Raw genomic sequence first — 22,863 nt, forward strand, 5'->3', positions numbered from 1 at the left:
TGTTCCATTACCCCACAGAGAAGCAGGTTTGCTGAGACAGGGGGGTACAGGGGAGGGGGGCAGTAAGGGCCCTGAGAACCACGAATCCCCTCCCTCACCAGTGAGCAAAACCCCGTTTCCTGCCCTAATTGGGGGCTGTATTCTTTCCTTGCTCATCTAACGGGACCAGCAGAACATTCCCTGCCTACCCTCCAAGAGGTACAGGGCCAAGATGGGATGTCACACGAATGCCGACTTCACTCTGATGACCACCCAACCCCTCCCAAAAACTCATACCAGGAGCTGCCAGCACCCTCGAGGACTTAGGTTCGGGCTGCAGTGACAAAATGCCTCGTCAACAGCAGACTCACGTCCTGAAGACTGAGAAACCCAAGATCAAGGTGCTGGCTATTTGCTGCCCTCTGAGGGCTCTCTTCCTGAGGAGAGCCACCTTCTCATTGTATCCTTGAAGCGCTGGTCTCTTCCTCTTCCTCTAAGGGCACTAATCTCACCCTCGTGACCTCAACACATGAATGGGAATGGGGGGGGGCCTCAACACATGAATGGGAATCAGGGGGGAGACACAGTCAGTCCTAAGAGGTTAGAAACCCCTCTTGGAAAGAACCAGGGTATTAATTGCTCACTGGTCAGTGAAGGCAATGGGTCCTGAGCTGCCTCATGCCCCTCACATGCTCAGGCTCCGGGGGACTGAGAACAGGCCCATCCAAAGAGGCACAAAGGACAGCAAGTCTAAGTGTAGTCCATTCCATTCTGCACAGGTAGGCGGGCTTGCTTGGCCGGTAAGACCAAGGACCCTCCTTACGCTGTTACCTTTTACAGATTAATACATATGCCTGTGTAGGGTGCCTGGGTGGCTCTGTTGGTTAAGCAACTGCCTTTGGCTCAGGTCATGATCCCGGAGTCCCGGGATCGAGTCCCGCATCAGGGTCCCTGCTCAGCGGGGAGTCTGCTTCTCCCTCTGACCCTCCCCCCTCTCATGCTCTCTCTCATTCTCTCTCTCTCTCAAATAAATAAATAAAATCTTTTTTAAAAAGTTATAAAAAAAAATACATATGCCTGTGTAGAAGAGAACTCAACCCTGAATACTGGGCCTCATTTTTTTTTCTTTTTTTAAATGAAAGACTCAACAAGAAAAACTTTGGGGCCAACTTGAATATACAGACTTCTAGGAATAAAGATAGAAAAGTCAAATACTACTCATCATATTTAACTCATTATGTACAACAAATTTTAAAACCACACATCCTACAAAATAACAGAGAAAGATTACTTGTGTCCTCTCTTGCATTTCATGAAAGTTTTGTTCGAACTCCTCAAGCTCATTTTCAGCCTCACTCTCTTCATCGCGAGAGCTACTCTCAGTCCTCCCCACAGTCTCCCAGAGCCCGTCACCTTTGATTACTACCTTGTCTGAAATCAAGCACTTTTTTGAATTCATGTTTCTTACTGTCACTGGAAATTTATTCTGAAGCACAAGTGCCCACTTGCATAACCCACTGTAAGACAAACTTTCTAAGTTTCCTGTATGAGTGTATATATGACTTCTATAACATAACCACTCAGTACCATTGCGATCAATGATCTTTAAAAAGTTTCCTCTGAGGAGCACCTGGGTGGCTCAGTCAGTTAGGCATCTGACTTTTGATTTTGGCTCAGGTCATGATCTCAGGGTCATGGAATCGAGCCCTGTGTCGGGCTCTGTGCTCAGCGGGAAGTCTGCTTGAGATTCTCTCTCTCTCTCTCTCTCTCTCTCTCCCCCCCCCACCCTGCCTTTCAAATAAATCAATACATCTTTAAAAGATAAAAATAAAATAAAAAGCCCGGGTTCTCCAGTCCGTGAAGGCCTTGCCCCAGGAGAAATTAGTACATTTCTATTCATTTCTTTGCTTCCTTTTTAACAAATTCTGTCAAGTGATCCGCTTACTAATCTAAAAATAACATTGACAGCGTTCCTTTGGGGACTTTGTATATTCTCCAAATAGTATTTTGTTATTCAAAAATACAATCATCGAGAGAACAGCCTGTAACTAAGAGCTTGTCTCGGGCCACTCCCTCTTTTCTGAAGAATTAATTTAGGGAATGGTACATCAACAGGGCCTTTGAAAAAAAGTGATACTGTCTAATTACTTAAGTCCTTTTTTCCTTCTGAGAAGACTGATGATGGAACTCCCTGGATGCCAGTAGGGTCTTTCAGAGGGCAGCTTCATCAGGGGACCTCACTTCTTGGCTGAGGCATAATCTGCCACTGCTGAGCTCCTGAGCTTAGTCTCTAGCCCATCTAGTGGCTCAGGACTGTGTTTATGTTTAATAGAGGCAAAGGAGACCAACATGAGCTGGACAATGTATCTTCCTGGGATATTATTGGCCAATGCAAAACTGTATGAGATGTGATTTCTGAAGTTCCAGGCACAGAGATATCTCTGCTTGGTGCTATCATTGTGAGGTTCTGACACCAACTTCTATATGGGTACTTATCCCCCCACCAACCAATTCTCTGACACCAGCTGGGTGTCCCACAGTTCACCTCAATTCTGACTCTGTCCCCTGGGAGGTAGCATCAGATGCCCCAAGTTAGGGGTTCAGTCCCACAGGACACCAATTACAAATCCAGATTATCACCTGTGCCTCTGACTAACCTGCTATAGATCAGAGGTTCCCATGACCCCTTCTTTGGGTTCATTTAATTTGCTAGAGCAGCTTGCAGAACTCAGAGGGACATTCTATTTACTAGAGTACCAGTTTATTATAAAAGAATAAAATTCAGAAGCAGCCAGATGAAAGAAGGACATAGGGCAAGGTATGGGGAAGGGAGAGCAGCTTCCATGCTCTCTGAGCACACCACTGTCCCTAAATCTCCACATGTTCACCAACTCTGAAGCTCTCTGAACCCCATCCTTTCAGGTTTTTATGGAGGCTTCATTGCATAGGAATGATTGATTAAATCATTGGCAATTGGTGATGGAATTCAATCTCCAGCCTCTCTTCCCTCCCGATGTCAGGGGTGGAACTGAACGTTCTAATCCTCCAATCACATGCTTGGCTACCCAGGCAACCAGCCCCCATCCTTAAGATACCTAGAGACTTTCCAAACGTCACCTCATTAACATAGTGAGAGACACCTTTCTGGTTCTTATCGCAGGAAATCCCAAGGGTTTTAGGAACTCTGTGCCAGAAACAGGGATGGAGACCAAATAGAGATTTCTTACTATAAATCACAATAGCACAAGTTACTTATGAAATTCTTACATAATCCTGGAAGGAAAAACTCTCTTAATCAGAAGATTATGGGTAGAATAATAACAAGTACAATTTCTATTTATTTATTAAGTACCTTCTTCTACTGAGTACTTACAGTATGGCAAACATTATGCAAAGAATCTTAAATGCAGTATCTTGTTTGTTTTCTTCTTCCAGCATTTTGTATTAAAATGTTAATTCATTTATTTTCATTCTTGTTTTTCCAGTAAGGTAGTTTAAGGCTATACATTTACCTCTAGGTACTGCTTCATCTGCATCTCACAAGTTTTGTTTATGTAGTCCTTCCATAGGTATTCAAGTCTAAATATTTTATAATTTGTATTAAGACTTTCTCTTTAATCCACAGTATATTTAGGGGTATGTTTGTTTCTAATTCAATAACATTGTGGAGAGAAAATATAATTTGTGGGGCACCTGGGTGGCTCAGTCAGTTAAGCATCTGATTCTCGATTTTGGCTCAGGTCATGATCTCGGAGTTGTGAGATCGAGCCCCGCGTTGGGCTCCATCTCAGAGAAAAAGAATCATCTTAAGATTCTCTCTCTCCCTCTCCCTCTGCCCCTTCCCCCCTCCCAAATATATATATATATATATATATAATTTGCATACTATAAATTATTTAAAATTTGTAGAGACTTCCTTTGCTAGAACAGTCAACTTGCTTGAAAAGGATATGTATCCTCCATTCAAATGCAGGCTTGCATATATTTATACTGGGTCAGGTTTACTAAATTAGCTCTTCATGTCTTACATATCTTTCCTCTTTTTTGGCTGCTTGATCCATCAACTCCTGAAAAAAGTATATTAAAAATATTTTACTCTAAATATGAATTCATCAACTCCTATAAAGTAAATTATAAATTTACTCATGTTAAATGCATACAAATTCATAATTGTTATATATTCTTAATGGGATGTTGCTTTTATAATTAAGTATTATCTTCGCTTATTCCTAATAATGCTTTGGTCTTAAATTTTATTTGGTCTCATATAAATATTGCGAGACGTATATTCGTTTCCTAGAGCGGCAGTAACAAATCACCACAAACTGGGTGGCTTAAACCAATAGAAATTTATTCTCTCACAGCTCTGTCAGAAACCAAGGTGTTGGGAGGGCAGTGCTCCCTCCAAATCCTGTAGGGGAGGACCCTTTCTGCCTCTTCAGCTCCTGGTATCGCCCAGCATTCCGTGGAGGGCACTATCTATAACTCCAGTCTCTGCCTCCACTGCCACGGGGCTGTTTTTCTCTGCGTCTATGGCTCCACCCTTGTTATAAGGGCATCAGTAACACTGGATGAAGGGCCCACCCTACTCCAGTCTGACCTCATCTGAACTAATTACATCTGCAATGCCTGTCTCCAAATAAGGTCACTTTCTAGGGTGCTGGCGGTTAGGACTTAAACATATTACTTGGGGGTCACAATTCAGCCCGTAACAATATTTTCAGTTTGCCCTGTGTGGGTATATCTTTTCTGACATCTATTTTCAGTCTTTTTTGTGGTTTTGCTTTAGGTGCACCTCAGAAATTTGTTCATTTGTTTAACCTAATCTAAGAGTCTTTTGATAGGTAATCTGTTTACATTTATTATAGTAACTAATTTATTTTAACAAATTTCTGCTGTATTTTGTTTTCTATTTACCAACCCCCCCCTTTTTTCTGCTTCATTTTTTTTTTTGGTCTCCTTCCAGTTGTCTTAACCCAGACTTCCCCCCAAAAGCAGAGTCTGAGATAAGGGCTGGTCTGCGGCTTGTTTATTTTAGGAAATGATTCAAGGAATGGGGGCAGAGGAGGAGGCTGGGAAGAACGAAACAGGGTGAAGAGAAAGCAAATCGCCATCCCCCCAGGGTCCCTGGGAGGAAGTATATAGAATCCATGGCAGGCTTGCCCACAGACAAGTTAATGTTGGCTTTTGGACACAGTTGTGTCATTTTCATTTCCTCTACATCACAGGTGCCTGGCATGTGTCTGGAGCAGAGGATATGCTTCCCAGTAGAGCCACCAACTTGGCTGTCTGTCATGTAACTTTCACACAATCCTATGAGGCACTTGATCATCTCTGTTTTAGAAATGCACAAATTGAGGCTCAGGGAGGTGACATCACGTGCCTGAAGTCATGCGGCTAACGGCGATGGAGCCAGAAAGCAGACTCTGGTCTATTTTGATTCCACAGCCATTTCTCTTAACTGTGAGCTCCGCCACCTTACGTGGTCCTGGGTGTGTGCTGAGGCTAGCCCTCATTTACTTGCATTTCCACATCATTTATCTCAATCTCATCAGTGCAACTTTTCCACAAAGAGGAACAACAAAGCAACCAAGCTACTAAATGGTCTCTGTGTGGGTTTGAACCCGTCTCTGTCCAAACAGGAGTATTCTAGAGAGACTGAGAATTACAGAAGCCAAGAGATGTCTTAAACAAAGAAGGACTTCTGTTTTTGTTTCTTGTTTGTTTTTGGCCCACAGCTCTGTCTACTCCCCAAAGAGTATGGATTTCTAAGTGAATCAGGTAATTACTAAGGCAGGGACTACTGCGATTGAGAAATTAACCATGTCTGTTTTTCTTCTGCAAGCTCACTGGAAAAGAATGTGAGGTATTTTCCCCTCTTCCTCTCCAGAGGCCCTTGTGTTTTGTAGGGCCGGGCTTCTCTTACCCCAGGGGCAGGTTAGAGGCCTTTCTTGGATTTTCTAAGGGTCTGGAGACTTAACACCAATTCTTAGAGATGGAGAGGGCCGGGAGGAACCGGGGCTCAGAGGTCATTGAGGTCTGGCAGGACCCATGAGTGCTCGAGGTGGCAGGGCCCTTGGGGAGCGGCTAAGATGGGGGAGGGAGATGGTTAGGGACTGGACACCCCCTGTGGCCTTCGATTTGGGGAGGATGCTGTGAGCAGCAACAGGAGTTAACAGGTCCACCAGGGCTTGGACAATGAGCAACTTCGCACTAACCAGGATGGACCTGACCAAGGTTCTGCCAAGTTTCGTGGAATCCCCAAGGGTCTGGAATCCTGAAGGCCTCAGAGTTCTGTATGGCAGGAGAGTGAAGGCCCCGAAAAGTGGCTGGGACTGAATTTCCTGAGGTCCGCGTAGGTGGGTCTTAGTATGACTTAATTTAATTTAGAAAACTCACAAAATGTGTCATGGAGCGCATTCCCAAGTGCCGTGGAACAATTTACATCAGTTAGGCTAATAACGATCAAATCCTGAGGGGAATTTTTCTAACATAGTTGGGAAAACTGGTCTTACTTTTTTTAATCCTTTGGAGATGGTTGATCGATAATTGACAGGATATAACTATTCCAAGCCCTTCTTCTGGTAAAAATATCCTTTATCCTCGTAATTTAAATTCCAAATTACCTCCAGATGAGGCTTTTAAAACACCCTGGAATTAAATCCACACCAAATGGAGTTTCTGTGGGAACCTTTGCCGACTCCGAGGACGGCCTGTGACTTTTCGAAAGGCCAGGATGTGGACTGTGCTAGAAATGTGACTTGGGGCCCCAAGAACCCTCATCTGTATGACTCAGCCGGGGGCTGCTAGCCCTGGAGGCTTGCCCAGAGCTGAACGTTCAACTGGAAGCGCCTTAGGAAGAGGCACTGGGAAATATCTCTGGAATCTCATGACCCTTTCTCACCTACCCTTATTAGACCAGAGAGACAGGACCCGGGAGTGGGGGCCTCTGGGCAGGAGGCTGGGCCCAGGGGTTGGGAGGCAGCCAGGGCAAAGCATCTGTGTACCTGCAGTGGTATGTCTGTGCATCTCTGTGGCTGGAGAGTGTCAGACAGGCTGTGTGTGTGTGTGTGTGTGTGTGTGTGTGTGTGTGTGTGTGTGTACGTGCGTGTCCGTGGGTTCAGGAATGCATTGAATCAAGTCTTAGTTTTCTAAGCAAGGTGGTTCACAGGACCAGTGGCCCACCTTCTCCATCGGGAAGCCCCCTCCGGGAGGTGCAGGCCACCTGCAAGCCCAGCTGGAGGCTGTAGGCAAGGAAGGCAGGGAGGAGAAGACTGGAACTTCTGCTTGGCTGAGAGGGAGGAGGGGGAAGGAGCAGGGAGGAGGGTGAGGAGTGGGAGGACCACAGCCTCAGCAAGGGGCTGGGGAAGCCCAGGAGCCACAGGGAGGCCAAACAGCTCTCAAAATACGCCCACCCATTTCCAAAAGAGGAGCTGGGCTCCTTCCCCTCCCCTCCTTCCCTGTCCTGCCACCGGGAATATGGGGAGAACATCTTTATTTTCTAGTAACTGCTTTGGTTAGGCACTGGGCTGGGTGCTTTCCACTTGACATCTCGATGTGCTTGCTCACTGTGCCCCTGTGCTTTGTGGTCCCCATCTCAAAGATGAGGAAAGTGAGGCTCAGAGGGGGGAGGTGGGTTGCTCAAGGTCACCGGCTGATGGGTGTCAGAGCTGAGGTGAAACCGTGTATGCTGAAGGCCAGAGGGGACATGTCACCCGACAGTCCTCCGCCTCTGGGTTGCCTTCTCTCTGCATGTGGAGGCACACACTCTTTCTCGTACACACCGTTGGGCCCTTTCTGGAGGATGACAGCTCAGATCGCCAGGGTTTCCACGTGACAGTGGTCTCTGTTTATGATATACACACACACCACCAACAACACAACTTTAGGCCTAGTGAAAGTTAGCCATGCTTCTATACCCTACCCCTCTCTTCTCTTTGGGGATGGGGAAAAAAAAAACAACACAAGCTTCTAATTAGCATAAGGTTAAGAACATGAACTTTGGAATCAGACAGGCTGGAACTTGAATCTCCATTTAGGAGCTCTGTGGCCCTGGATGAGTCAGTCAAATTCTCTACGCTTCAGTTTCTTCATCTGAAAAATGGGATAATAGTATTTACCTCATTGGCTGTTGTGTGGATGAAATGAGGCAACGCGCACACGTGCACAGCATTTGGCAGCTGATAATCACTCGGTAACCGGAAGCCGTAATTATTTCTGATAATCATGGCGGTAACGACAAAACCAACCCAAGCATCTGGATGATCACAAAAAACAAGGTGAACTCGGTTCTATGCAGGGAGAAGGAGGTGACAGCTGTGTTGTTGACAAAACCAGAGAGAGAGAGAGAGGAGGTGAGCAGCCTGCTGACTAGAAGAGGGAAGGCACAGATGTCAGGGACCCCTAACCTTGAGGTGGAAAGTTCTGGCATGGATCTGGATGCATGTCCTAATTTTCACCTCTTCTGCTCTCAGAATGTTACTGGGGCACGCCGAGTGCTGGGCATTGGCATGGACAGGACAAGTGTGACCCACAATAAGGGCTGGAAGCCAATACTGGGAGGGAAAGGGACTGGCACCAGGTGCCAGAGTGTGTCTGCTCTCTGTCCCAACACCTGTCGGCTGGGAATTCTGCACGTCCTTGGTGCAACGGGGGATGACCAGCCCAGAGCGAAGACCCGACCGGAGACCAGCAGTGGCGTCTGTCAGTACCACTGGGTCTCCAGGGGGATGCATTTTTAGGGGATTTATTGTCTTGAGTAACAAAAAAGGTTTCCTGAACATTGTGAGAAAGTATATTAAGACAAGGTAGAGAAAGTATGAAAGTGAAACAGTGATAGGGAGATATGGATATACACACATACAAACTTTATTACGGAAGTTTTCAAACACACACAAAAGTCATAGGAATAGCATAGCATGGTGAACCCCCGTGTCCCCATGACCTGCCTTCGACAACCACAGTAGTGTGTGCATGAGAGTCCGCATTAAAGCAACATGGCTTTAACAGCTTTCCATTGTGTTAATGAGCTCCAGCGATTCCATAAAGCAAATGTGTTACATCTCCCGATATCCAAGCACCTGAAATTACTCCCCATCTCCTTCCCCAACTGCCTTGAGCATCGATCTGAATGAAGTAAGAAAAAGACAAGTTAATTTACCCCAAATCATACAGGAAGCTCAACCAGCACCTGAAACATAGGTGTTCCATAAGCATTGAAGTAATAATAATAATAACAGAATAAGAGCTCATGTTTATTGAGCACTTACTATGTGCTTGCTCACTGAGTTCTCACACCAGGCCTGTAACATGGATCTTATCATCACCCCTGTTTTACCAATGAGGAAACTGGACACAAAGATGTTCAGCCACTTGCCTAACTCCACAGCTAGAGCAGAGCGAGGGCTTAGACCCAAGCATTGTGGACTCCAGAGTCTGTCTTCTTAATCAGGTGACCCCTGAAACAAAGCCTGGCATGGGCAAAATGATTCTTGCTGGGAAAGATGAGGATGGGGAGAAAGTCACTCGGACTGAACGCTGCTGTGGGACCAGGCACTGGGCTAATGGTTCCCCTACAATGTTCTCACAACCCCCTGCCACAGAGCCTGTAGCCCTCATTGGGAGATGACATTAGCCTTCTCCCCAAATGAGGAGCCTTCCTGGTTTCATCAGTGCCAGGCCTTGGGTGGGATTCCAAATTTTGAAAAAACAAAACAAAACCTTATGTGTAAATAAATCTGCATAGAGAAAAGTCAGGAAAAATATCCACCAAATATCTACAAGTGCTTATCCTCACCCATCCACAGAGGAAGGGTCAGGGGGGCTCTGGGGTTTTTCTTCTCTTTTTGTTAATCTCATTTTCCTAATCTCTCTACCATGAATTCTTTGTTACAGAGAGTAAAGGAAGGAAAGAAGGGGAAGAGGGAAAAAAGAAAGGGAGAGAAAATGGTACTCCAAGGCCGCCCTCAGCGGGCTGGGGCGGGGGCTGGGGCCGGCGCCCGAGTGGGCGTGAGGGCAGCAGGTGCAGCGAACGGGAACATCGGGCAACATGAGATGGGCAGCCCCAGGGGACAGCAGGCTCAGGTTAGGCCCAGACTGGCTTTAGAGGTCATGGTTGCATGGGTGCATGCATCCTCATAGGCCCCGGGGGGCACCCAGAGGGCACAGCAAGTCAGCTTGTGCAAAATATGCAGTGCAGCCCAGCTAAGGTTTCTGGAGGGGCCTGCGCCATGGAAAGCAGCCGCCCTCGCCCTTGGAGGCCTCCAGGCCCATGCTCATTTGGCAGGTCCTCCCAGAGGCCGGGGCTGTTTGTTCTCAAGCGCTGCATCTTTGGGATTAAAAATAACCCTGGGCTTGGCTGCCTTCTCCGTGCCCTGGGGGCAGAGATGGACTGTGCTCCTAGTCTGGGCAGGATGGCTCTTTTACCCACCATGTTCCCCTGCCCGGTTAGCCACCCTCTGCCATGAGCACTTGATGAAAAGGGAAGGAAAGTAAGGGACTCGGAATGTCGACCAGGTAGGAAAGCAACCTCACCAGAACAGCCACGCGATGCCACTAAAATCGCAATGGAGCTGTCTTCAGAGACAATGACAGGCCCTTCACGGACCGCTAGGCGCCATACAAATGTCAGCTCGGCAGCAGCATGAGGAGGATTTGAAGGGGCCCGCAAGCCTGGCTGCCCCCCACATGTGTACCGCAGTTCAAAATTCCACCATCAGAATGGCTCCTTTCGGACGGACAAGTGGCGTTACCAAGGTCCCCTGGGACAACGTCTGGGAGGCTGGGTGCTGGGGACCGACGGTAGGACTACCCAACGTTGGGTGAGACTGTTGTAATTTTAAAATCTTACAAACACAGGGCCTCCCTCCCTGCTGGGCCTTATCCCCACGGCTGAGGATCCACAGGTGAGGAGGGTTCACCCCCTTGCCGCCGGGAGAGCCCCCGAGCGGTGAAGGCAGGGGGGAGGCGTGGTGGTGATCAGAACCGTTGCTGCCTCATTATCTCCAGCCGGGGACCCCAGGAGCTCCTTGGCTCTCAGGACCCTGAGGAGGGGTGGGGGCAGGATCCACGCTGGGAGAGAGCCCACTCTGGATTTCTGGAGGAGGGGGCGTCAGGGACCGGGGCTTGGAGGCCAAGGACACATCTCACCGCCTCACGGTTTCACCCGGGGACCAGCCCGCCTCAAGGACAATGGGGGAGAGATGGTGCTGGAGCAAGCCATCCCAAGTTCAGGGGGACGAAAAGGCTGCAATAGTTCTGTGATGCTGCCGGAAGCGCTGTGTTGAGAAACAGGGCGTGATGGATTGTTGATGGCCACCATCGGTGCCAGGTTAGGGCAGGAGGAGACATGCGTTTCAAGCGTTGGCCATCCCTGCCTTGTCCCCACCTGGAACCGCACAGTAAGGGGAATGATGGCAGTGGCCCCGCGGAGGAGGGGAGCGGGGGAGGGCCAGACCACAACCAGACACTTCCTGCCTTGGTAGCAAGTTATCAAGACAACCGCTCAGACAGCCTGATGCCTCGAGCGGATGGTGTGCAACCAGAGAGAGTCACCTTTCCCACCAGGGATATGAAGTCATGGCGCTCATCCAGTGCCTGCTGAGAGCCCTAGGAGAACCCTGAGGGAAAGGCGTTAGCCGCAAGGCATGCCAGGGGTCAAGAAAGCAGTCAGGATTTCGCAGCCATGTCCATCTTCAGTCCCTGGTGCTTTCTGGAGAATCAGTGTGGAGAAGGAATGGGGTCTACAAGGTGGCGAGAAAGTGCCCCAAAAGATGAAGCCAAGGGAGCCCCTTGGGATGAGTGGGAGGGTTCCCCTGCTCTTGGGAGGTGGCTCTCCTGGCCTCTTAAGAGTTTCTGGAAGGCTGGATGAGGAGGAAGAAAAACTCTTAGGTGGACAGGACAACTCCCATCGCCCCAGGACTTGGGGTTCTCATGGGGAAAGCGGGTGAGGCCCGGCAGTCTCCCAGCCTGCACCTTAACACCTGTTTGCTGGGCATCCCTGGCCCCGCCTGGCTTCCTGCCCTCCTTCCCCAGCAGGGCCGCCTGCAACTTTAGAACACTTCTTTGCCTCTCTCGCTTTCCTTTCTCAAGCCCCCAAACTCACTCCCTCGTGGCTTTAACATGATGTCCTCAGCTCCTTTTTTACTGTAAAGACCAAGCTGGGACCCCCTTGGCTTTCCTCTTTTCCCCATGTCTCTACCTTCACCTTCTCCAACCTGCTACCACTGTGGAAGGTTGTCCCCTCTGTTTCAAGGACAGCGCCCCCCCCTCCCCCGCTCACCTGCATCTTCCATCCCATCAACCTGCTGTTCCCTCCTCCAGGGTTTTCCGGCTCTTTCTCCCTACAGACACCACCCTGCTTCAGAGAGCTTCCCTGACAGGCTGTAGCCTTGCACCTCGGGCCTTTGGAGCCACCAGCAACACCTCCCTTCCCTTCATTGCCAAATACAGTGTGTTTCTGGCTTGAGAGGTTGGTTGGCTGCTTGCTTGCTTGCTTGCTTGCTTGCTTGCTTGATTGATTGCTGCAAAAGCCACCTCCACCTTCCCGCCCCTCCCGCCCTGACTCTGCCTTGGAGCCCCAGCACAAAGAGTTCCTTATCACCAAGCCCTGGGCTCTGGCCAGCCCTGGAGTCTCTTCCCTCCAGCCCACAGACGCCTCACCTGCCATTGCACCACGGTTCCCATGCCCCGCGTGACCTCAGGCACCCAGGTGTTCCTGGAATTCTGAGCATGACTCAGAATGGACAGTTCTGTCACTCCACACGGAGCGGCCTCAGCTTGTCACAAAGCCTCTGTTTCCTGGGTCAAATGGTGATAATCACACCTGCCTCACAGGGTGAAGACAAAATAGAATAATCAATGTAAAACGCTTAGCATAGTGCTCGACAACATTAAGTGTTCAATAGATAATAATCATTACTAACTGTCTTAGAGAACTAATGCATACCTCTGGTTATGGGCAGCTCACTACCTCATTAGGTAGCCAGTTCACTGTCGATATCACTCGGATTTTGAGCAAGTTTTCCCTTATTTCTTTAACATATACAACATAATACAATGTTCAAAGCACTCCCTAAGTACTTTACAAATTTTAACTATTTTAACCCTTAGGACAACACTATGAGCTATCCCCGTTTTACAGATAAGGGAACTAAAGCACAGAGAGACTAAGTAATCTGCCCAAGGCCACAGAGTCGGTGAGTGACAGAGCCAGGAATTGAACCCAGGCAGCCTGACTCCAGAAGTCTTGTTTTACTCTCTACACAGCTGTCTGTTGGGTCAAGTTTAATTAAAAGGATATAAATTAACTCCTGCTCATGGGAGTGCCCTGAAGTAACACAGAACAGTCCCCATACTGACTTCATTCAAGTCCAGACACTGCATTTGATTTATCTTTGTTTCTTCCTTCGTTCATTAAAAGAGTACTTAGGGAATATCTAGTACGTACCTGGCAATATGGTGCCCCGAGGCCCGGTGGTGAACGAGACAAGCATGGCCCCTGATCTCGCATTCCTGCTCGTGCCTTTCAGCTGCTGACAGTGCCCGGCACACAGTGAAGTTCTGAGGACTAGAGTGGGCTCAGTCTCTGCATAAAAGCCCCCCATTCCTGGCGGCTCCCGTGATCCCTTTCCCCAAGGAGTTATGGCAGGAACACAAAATTCCACTAGAAGGTGCTGTTCAGTAGAGATGCCTTGAAGACTCCCTTCCACGCAATAAGGGATACTTGAAGGGCGGTGTTGGGGTTGTTTAGGAAATCCTGGAGGTTTTCGAGACGGAGGGAATCACTTGCATTTTACCAGAAAACTCCTTGAGCAGAGCCAAGTCCCCTGAGTCCAGCACACTGATGGCCACAGCCAGCTTGCTGGGCCCCGCGGGGACTTCCTGGGAGGCACCGGACTCCCCACTTGGCTCCTGATGAGCCAGCCCGGCGATGGCCCTCCCTCTCCATGCCTGCCCTGAGGGCACCTCTTTCTCCATCCCCAAAGTCACTCAGCCAAGAGTGAGACAAAGGTCTGGTGGAAGAAACACCTGATTTCAGGCTTGGAGAAGCTTGGGAGAATGGGGTAAGATGAACCAGTGTAGTACAGCCATAACCGTGGGGTAATCTCTTCTAGGGGCTAGAAATCTACAAGTTACCGTGGACCTTCCGTGTCTGAGTTCTAATCAAATAGCAAATAGGTAAGTCAAACGGGAGTCCTCTGGAGCGTTAAATAATTACTGTGTGGTGTTCAACAAAGACCACGTATGACTTTGAAAGACATACTGTCCTCTCTTTTGCCTATTTCTACGTTCTGGATAGTTTTTCTCAGCAATAGCTTGTGTCTCTAGCTGAGGTTGTCTTGTGTATTATTTACTTATCACCAGTCTCAACCTACTAGCATAAAAGCTCTAGGAAAGCATGAACTCTGTCAACCTGGATGACCACCGTGTCCCCATATTCTACTTCAGTTGCAGGTGCCAAGTAAGTGTTCGATAAATATTTGTTGAGTAAAGAAAATCAGTTATAATCAAAAGTTGTGCTTGGAAACAAAGAGAAGAAGAGAGGTTACTAGGGGCTGGGGAGTGGGGGAAGGGGGGGTTATTGTTCAATGGGACAGAGGTTCAGTTTGAGATGACGAAAACATTCTGGAGATGGATGCTGGTAATGGTCACACAACAATGTGAGTGTACTTAATGCCACTGAGCTGTACCCTTAAAAATGATTAAAATGGTAAATTTTAGGCTATGTATACTTTACCACAAAAGATGATATGATTATAATAGCAGCCTCTCGTCAGCCAAGGGCTTGTTGTCTGCCGACCCTGCTCTGAGCACCTTCTGTATATTAAATCCTGTACTTCCCCACAACTCTGTGTGTGGGCATTTTTCACTATTTTCGTAGCATAAGTAAAGGAATGAGGCAGAAGTAGAACAACTTGCCCAAAGTCACACACCTAGTTAATGGTAGAGTTGGGATTTGAGACCAGGCAGACTGTGTTCCTAACCATGGGTACATTTATGGTCCAGGTTATCCATAGTGTGTGATTCTCTAAGAAGGAGCGATCTCCTGGCCTACAGAAGTCCAGGAGGTCTTCCTGGAAAAGCTGGAATGGGAGCCAGAATCTATCATGCAGAGGGGCCAGATCAGTTTGCCCTCTGCTGTGGTTGCTGCATTTGACTCATCCTGACTCCAGCTCACTGATGCTAGCACCCTTCCCCTAAAGCCCAGAGCCTACCCAAAGTAGTGAATGTGTTGTGGGTGGGCTCAGGAGGGGCCAGGATGCAGGCACAGCCTGGGCCTCCTTCTCTTGCTTCTCATTCAGGGATAATGAGCAGAACTCAGTGAACAGAGTGGCCAGCAATGCTGGCGGCACCTGCGTCCAACACGTGCCCCCCACGCCCCCCGCACCCCCCACCCCCGTTCCTCCACAGCTGCACAATGGGATTACCCTGTGTGCTGCTGGGCCCCAAGGACCAGGGGCGGGCAGGCAGCACTTAAGTACTTTATTAGCCAGACAAAACCCTGCATCTGGCCCAGCCCAGCAGCCCACCAGCGCCACACCTGTTCCAGGGCCTAAGCGAGAAACGTAGACGTGTGCTTCTGAGCGTGGGTTAGTCTTCTCTTTCTGACCCAAGCCAAAGAGGCGATTTCACTGCAGATGGCTCCAGACTGGAGCTCTCAAAATATTGGTTCTGCGACTGTAGCTATTGGACCGCACAGACCTGCCCCTGGAGTCGGACAGTTTCTGCCCATGGAGAACACAGGCTAGTCTGGACCCCAAGCATGCATTCTAGAACAAAAGGAAAGGAGCGTGGGAGCATGGCTTTCATTGCAAGGTATGTGGTATTTCTGTGTGCACAGAGGTGAGGGAGCCCGCCCCCCAACCTAAAAGATGGTGCGTTCTCAGCCACTCCGACCTGCATGGTGGGAACCCACCTCACACAGCTCCCTGACCACCAACCACTTAGGGCAGGTCTGGAGAGGACCTGTTTCTGCTGGGCGGGCAAAGGTTCTCCCAGAATCGAGGGGGAAGATGTCAGAGTCCCCACAAGATTATTTATTTGTTTAAGCATGCCCTCCCACAGGGTGGGGGAAGGACAGAGGAAGCAGGAGAGAGAGAGAATCTTAAGCAGGCCCCACGCTCCAGGTGGGGCTCGATCCCACGACCCTGAGATCCTGACCTGAGCGGGAGGCCCAACCAACGGAGCCACCCAGGCGCCCCTCCCACAAGATTTTAAAGGAGAAGGGTGTTGAGCAAGAAATTTCCCTGAGGCAGAGTTGGTAAAATGAAATATTTGTGGGTCAAATCTTATTTTCTGTTGTATGAGACAATGGCTCTTTCTCTCAAGTAAAAATAGTGAAGCTGGAAAGATGAACGTTATTGTCTGTCAGTTCTGTTTGCCTAATGGGAGGCGCATCTGCCTTTTGGGAGATTTGAAAGCATTTTATGACACGAGCAACAATGCAATCCGTCCCTTTATGGGGGCCTGCTGTGCTCCCAAGAGCCTGCAGGGCCGGCGCCCCTCACAGACGCGCGGAGAGGTCGCTGGCCGACCTGGGGCTGGGGAAAGGCGTTATGGCCATCACAGGTCAGTGCCCACATTCACCGCACGCTCTCTCGCCTCTGGAATACTAAACCGCTATTTCCTCAGTTTTGCAGATAAGAAACTGAGTCACAAACTCAGTGTCCTTATTGGCTTCTTCCGAACAGAAAACCAGGCCAAGTCCTCTTCATTCTCTTTTCTTTAAGGTCACAGGAGAAATGACCATTTGCCCTGCCTGTTGCCCCCTCCCACCCCCACTGGGGACCAGCCGGTTAGTGGCTCACTGGGGCTGGGTTGTTAGTAAAATTCCCAGGAAGCACCCCAGTAAGATGGAGAAATGTGGGGAGGGGAGAATGTCTTCTCACCCGCGGAAATCCCAAGGAGGGTGGGAGGCTGGGGCCGGGGGAGGGAGGAATGCCTAGACCGGGCCTGCAGGCCACCAGGGGGGATCTTGGCTGAGCCACTCTGAGCTGACCAAGCCGTGGGCATGATGCTCTGAGACCTGGCAGCTCAGCCCACAGAAGTGGGGGTGCTCCTGGGGAGGAGGGACTGACTGGGCAAGGCACCCAACCCTGCTTTGGGCCCAGAGCACGCCCTGTGGGTGCTTAATAATCCCCGGAGGGCTGATGCGGGGCGTGGGGGGGGGGGCGGGCTGCAGCCCCAAGGACTATGACGTGAGCACCTGTGGGATGCCTGACCTTTCCATCCCTCAGTCTTTCCAGCTGAAGTTGGGCGAAGAGCCCTGAGTTTTCCCACTCACAGAATGAGCATTCAGTACCAGCCCTCTGTCCGTCATCAGACTCTCCTCGGTAGGAACACTGGGGCCCATGAGGGAACACGTACACTGGTCTTGTACCCCAGTCGTCCCTGTGGCCCCACTCTCTGCACGAAGAGGTTCCTGGGTGCTCATCTGCCCACCTGCTTGGTTCCCCCTCAGCCCAGGCTTCCCTCGGCTCTTAGAGCCTTAGTCACAGAACTCAAGGTTTCTCTCCTAGCACAAAAAGCAAACAACGGAGGAAGAGGCTTGCTGACTTTTGGGGTCAGGAACTACATGTGTTCTAGAAAGCCACGGTCAGAGGCAAGCAGGACCCCTTTGTTTGGTTAAATGCTCTGCTGCCACCGTCCTGGCAGTCTTTTTTTTTTTTTTTTTCCTTTAAGATTATTTGAGAGAGAGCTTGCTAGTGGGGGCGGGGGGGAGGCAGACGGAGAGGAACATGCAGCCTCGGCACAGAGCCTCATATGGGGCTCCATCTCACGACCCTGAGATCATGACCTGAGCCAAAACTAAGAGTTGGACGCTTAACCAACTGAGCCACCCAGGGGCCCCTGTCCTGGCATTCTTAATACTTGTGTCTTTCAATTTGTGTTTTGCCAGTCTGAAGGACAATGGGGACTGCCCGTGAGCACAGGAGATGTGTGAGCACAGGAGAGCCTAGCAGTATGCTTGTGGCTGTTCCTTCCTATTCCACATGCATAGAGCACCCCAGTTGCCCATGGACACAGAATTCTGGGGGACAACGTATGGGAAGCCAGCGAGACTCAGAGGGAGTGCAAGGTAAGCATGTTATGTCTATGACACTGAAAACGCCGAGAGGCCACACTTCCCAGTCAAATCAGAGCTCGGCTTCACATGCGGAAAGAAGGCAGTGATGTTGTAAGAAGCAGGAACATCTAAGGAAGTCGTTCTTCTCCTTTCTCGCTCCTGTTCCTCCCCTGTATGAGCCAACCACTTATGCTGAGAATGACTTGGTGATTTGACAATTCCACGTGCAAATTAAATACTCTTATTTGCATGTAAAACTATCATTGCACTACATAAAGACCAGTAAAATTAATACAACTTAAATTTTTATTTATTTTTTTTACTTAGAATGACATTAAATAGCAAAAAACAACAACAAAAAAACCCAAAAACAAAAAAACCTCAAGACTGTCAAGAGGTAGACACTGGAAGAAAGGAAGATCTTCATATTTTAGTTCCCCTTTATGGTACTTTTTCCTGCTTTTTGAGCAAGGGGTCCTTGTCTTCATTTTGCATGAGGCATTGCAGTTTATGTAGCTGGCTCTGGAGCCGAAGCTGGGGTCAAAATCTTGCTTGGTTGCTTAGGCAACTGTGGGCATCTCTTCACCTGTTCGAGTTCTAGTTTTCCATCTGGAAAGTGGGGGAAGTACTTTCAGAGTTGTGGAGGGTTATGGTGAGTGATAGGACAGCCACGCCTTGTTGACCCCTTGGACCGGACAGGGTGCTGGGCTAAGTGCTTCCCTGCTCGATCTCATTTCTCCCTCAGAACAACCCTATCAGTGGGTGTCTCGTCCTTGACGCTGGATTTCTGTGGTGTTTGGGCCCCAGCAGTCATTCACGCTCCCTCTAGGTACTGCACCCAGCTCTGTCCTGGGGACAATCTTGGTCTTACTTGTACAGTTTGGTAGGATGGTCTCATATCCTTTCTTAGCCATAGGGCAGTTGTGTGACCCCAAAAGCATGTGGCCAGGCGCCTCCCTGCATGGCTCCTTAAGAATCTGAGGGAATAGAGGGGCAGAGCAAGATGGCGGAGGAGCAAGAGACCTGGATTTTGTCGGGTCTCAGGAATTCAGTTGAATAGGGATCAAACCATTCTGAACACCTACGAACTCAACAGGAGATGGAAGATAAGAATAGTAACAACTCTCTGAACGGAGAAGCGACCACCTTCTGGAAGGTAGGACGTGCGGAGAAGTGAATCCAAGGCGATATTCGGGAGGATACACGGCGGGGGAGGGGCCTCCGTCGGCCGCTTCTGGCAAGTGCTAGAGCCGCGGGGCACAAAATCGAACCTTTTAGAAGTTGGCTCCGCTGAGGGACGTCGCTGCAGTGGCTAAGCGGGGGGTGGAACCCTCACGGGACAGTGTGGTCTCAGGACCCTCGGGGTCACAGAAAGACCGGGGGTGCCTGAGTGTGGCAGAGCTCCCAGGTATCGGAGCGGGGAAGCCGGCTGCAGAGACGGAGCCGAGGTGCGGGCTCTCAGCTCGGGGTTGCCATAAACTGTGATCCGCGGCCCAGTCGGGCCACTGCTCCTCCAGCAGGGACCCAACAAGCGGCAGAGCCGGGGAGACTCCCCTTCCTCTCCCGGGAGGGACGGCGCGGGAGCGCACCGCAGGGATCTGCTGGGTTTGGAGACTCCACACGGGGTCGGGTGCCAGAGATAGAAACGCTCGGTCACAGGCCGGGTGAGCACAGAGTGCGGCCGGAGACCGGGGACACGGGAGTGACTGCTTTTCTCTGGGGGTGCACTGAGGAGTGGGGCCCCGAGTTCTCGGCTCCTCCGGGCGGAGACTGGGAGGCCGCCATTTTCACCCTGGTCCTCCAAAGCTGCACCGAGAGCTTGCAGGGAACAAAAGCTCCCGAGAGCAAACCCGAGCAGCTTGCTTAGCTCCGACCCACAAGGGCGGGGCAATTCCGCCTCCGGCAAAGACATTTGGGAACCACGGCAACAGGCCCCTCCCCCAGAAGATCAGCACGAACAGCCAGCAAGCCAAGACCAAGTTTACCGATCAAGGAGAACGGGAGAACTCCAGCGCTAGGGGAATACTGCACATAGAATTCATGGCTTTTCTTTACCATAATTCATTAGTTTTTCAAATTTAATTCTTTTTTAACTGTTTTTTTTTTTAATTTTTCTTTTTCCCTTTTTCAACCAACATCTTATCAATCCCTTTTTTAAAAAAACATTTTTTATTTTTCATTTTTAGAGTCATACATTTATCCCTTCATAGTAGTTACCCTTATTTTTGGCATATATATATAAGTTGTTCCTTCTTTAAAATTTTGAGATACAGTTTCTTCTAACAGATCAAAATATACCCTAAATCACTAGTGTATGGCTTTGTTCTAGTCTCCGGCCTGATCACATTCTCTCCCTTTTTTTTTCTTTTTTCTTTTTTTTTAAATCTTCTTCTTTCTTTTTAAAAACAACCTCATCAATTCCTTTTATAAAATCTTTTATAATTTTCATCTTTACACTCATCTACTATCCCTTCATTGTATCAACCCTTATTTTGTACATATATAAGTCTTTCTTCCTTTAAAATTTTAGCAGGCACTTTCTTCTAACAGACCAAAATATGCCCAAAATCTAGTGTGTGGCACTGATCTATGCACTAGCCTGATCATATTTGATCATATTCTGTTTTTTGTTTTGTTCTGTTTTTGTTTTTATCTTTTTCCTTTTTTTTTTTTTTTTCTCTTTCTTCTTTCTTTCCCTTTCTTGCCCCCTGGTTTCAGGTCTTTTCTGATTGGTATAGAGTATATTTCCTGGAGATGTTGTTAACCTGTTAGCATTCTGTTCTCTCATTCATCTATTCTCCTATGGACAAAATGACAAGACGAAAAAAATCACCTCAGCAAAAAAACAAGAGGTAGTACCGTCTGCCAGGGACCTACTCAATACGGACATGAGTACGATGTCGGACCTAGAGTTCAGAATCATGACTTTAAAGATACTAGCTGGGCTTGAAAAAAGCGTGGAAGTTATTAGAGAAACCCTTTCTGGAGAAATAAAAGAACTAAAATCTAACCAAGTCGAAATCAAAAAGGCTATTAATGAGGTGCAATCAAAAATGGGGGCACTGACTGCTAGGATAAATGAGGCAGAAGAGAGAATCAGTGATATAGAAGACCAAATGATGGAAAATAAAGAGGCTGAGAAAAAGAGAGAGAAACAGCTACAGGGTCACGAGGGCAGAATTCAAGAGATAAGCGATACGATAAGACGAAACAACATTAGAATAATTGGGATCCCAGAAGAAGAAGAAAGGGAGAGAGGGGCAGAAGGTATATTGGAGCAAATAATAGCAGAGAACTTCCCTAATGTGGGGAAGGAAACAGGCATCAAAATCCAGGAGGCACAGAGAACCCCTCTCAAAATCAATAAAAATAGGTCAACACCCCGACATCTAATAGTAAAACTTACGAGTCTCAGAGACAAAGAGAAAATCCTGAGAGCAGCTCGGGAGAAGAGATATGTAACCTACAATGGTAGAAACATTAGATTGGCAACAGACCTATCCACAGAGACCTGGCAGGCCAGAAAGGACTGGCATGAGATCTTCAGAGCACTAAACGAGAAAAATATGCAGCCAAGAATACTATATCCAGCTAGGCTGTCATTGAAAATAGATGGAGAGCTAAAAAGCTTCCAGGACAAACAAAAACTAAAGGAATTTGCAAACACAAAACCAGCCCTACAAGAAATATTGAAAGGGGTCCTCTAAGCAAAAAGAGAGCCTAAAAGCAGCATAGATCAGAAAGGAACACAGACAACATACAGTAACAGTCACCTTACAGGCAATACAATGGCACTAAATTCATACCTTTCAATAGTTACCCTGAATGTAAATGGGCTAAATGCCCCAATCAAAAGACACAGGCTATCAAATTGGATTAAAAAACAAGAGCCATCAATATGCTGTCTGCAAGAGACTCATTTTAGACCCAAGGACACCCCCAGATTGAAAGTGCGGCGGTGGAAAACCATTTACCATGCTAATGGACACCAAAAGAAAGCTGGGGTGGCAATCCTTATATCAGACAAATTAGATTTTAAAACAAAGATGGTAATAAGAGATGAAGAAGGACACTATATCCTACTTAAAGGGTCTATCCAACAAGAAGATCTAACAGTTGTAAATATCTATGCCCCTAACAAGGGAGCAGCCAATTATATAAGGCAATTAATAACAAAAGCAAAGAAACACATGGACAACAATACAATAATCGTGGGGGACTTCTACACGCCCCTGACTGAAATGGACAGGTCATCTAAGCAAAAGATCAACAAGGAAATAAAGACTTTAAATGACACACTGGACCAAATGGACTTTACAGACATATTCAGAACATTCCATCCCAAAGCAACGGAATACACATTCTTCTCTAGTGCCCATGGAACAGTCTCCAGAATTGATCATTCCTAGGTCACAAATCAGGTCTCAACCGGTACCAAAAGATTGGGATCATTCCGTGCATATTTTCAGACCACAATGCTTTGAAACTAGAACTCAATCACAAGAGGAAAGTCGGAAAGAACTCAAATACATGGAGGCTAAAGGGCATCCTACTAAAGAATGAATGGGTCAACCAGGAAATTAAAGAAGAATTAAAAAAATTCGTGGAAACCAATGAAAATGAAAACATAACTGTTCAAAATCTTTGGGATACAGCAAAGGCAGTCCTAAGAGGAAAGTATATAGCAATACGAGCCTTTCTCAAGAAACAAGAAAGGTCTCAAATACACAACCTAACCCTACACCTAAAGGAGCTAGAGAAAAAACAGCAAATAAAGCCTAAACCCAGCAGGAGAAGAGAAATAATAAAGATCAGAG

The sequence above is a fragment of the Zalophus californianus genome, chromosome 6 (assembly GCF_009762305.2).
Source record: "Zalophus californianus isolate mZalCal1 chromosome 6, mZalCal1.pri.v2, whole genome shotgun sequence".
In the NCBI taxonomy this organism is placed as follows: Eukaryota; Metazoa; Chordata; class Mammalia; order Carnivora; family Otariidae; genus Zalophus; species Zalophus californianus.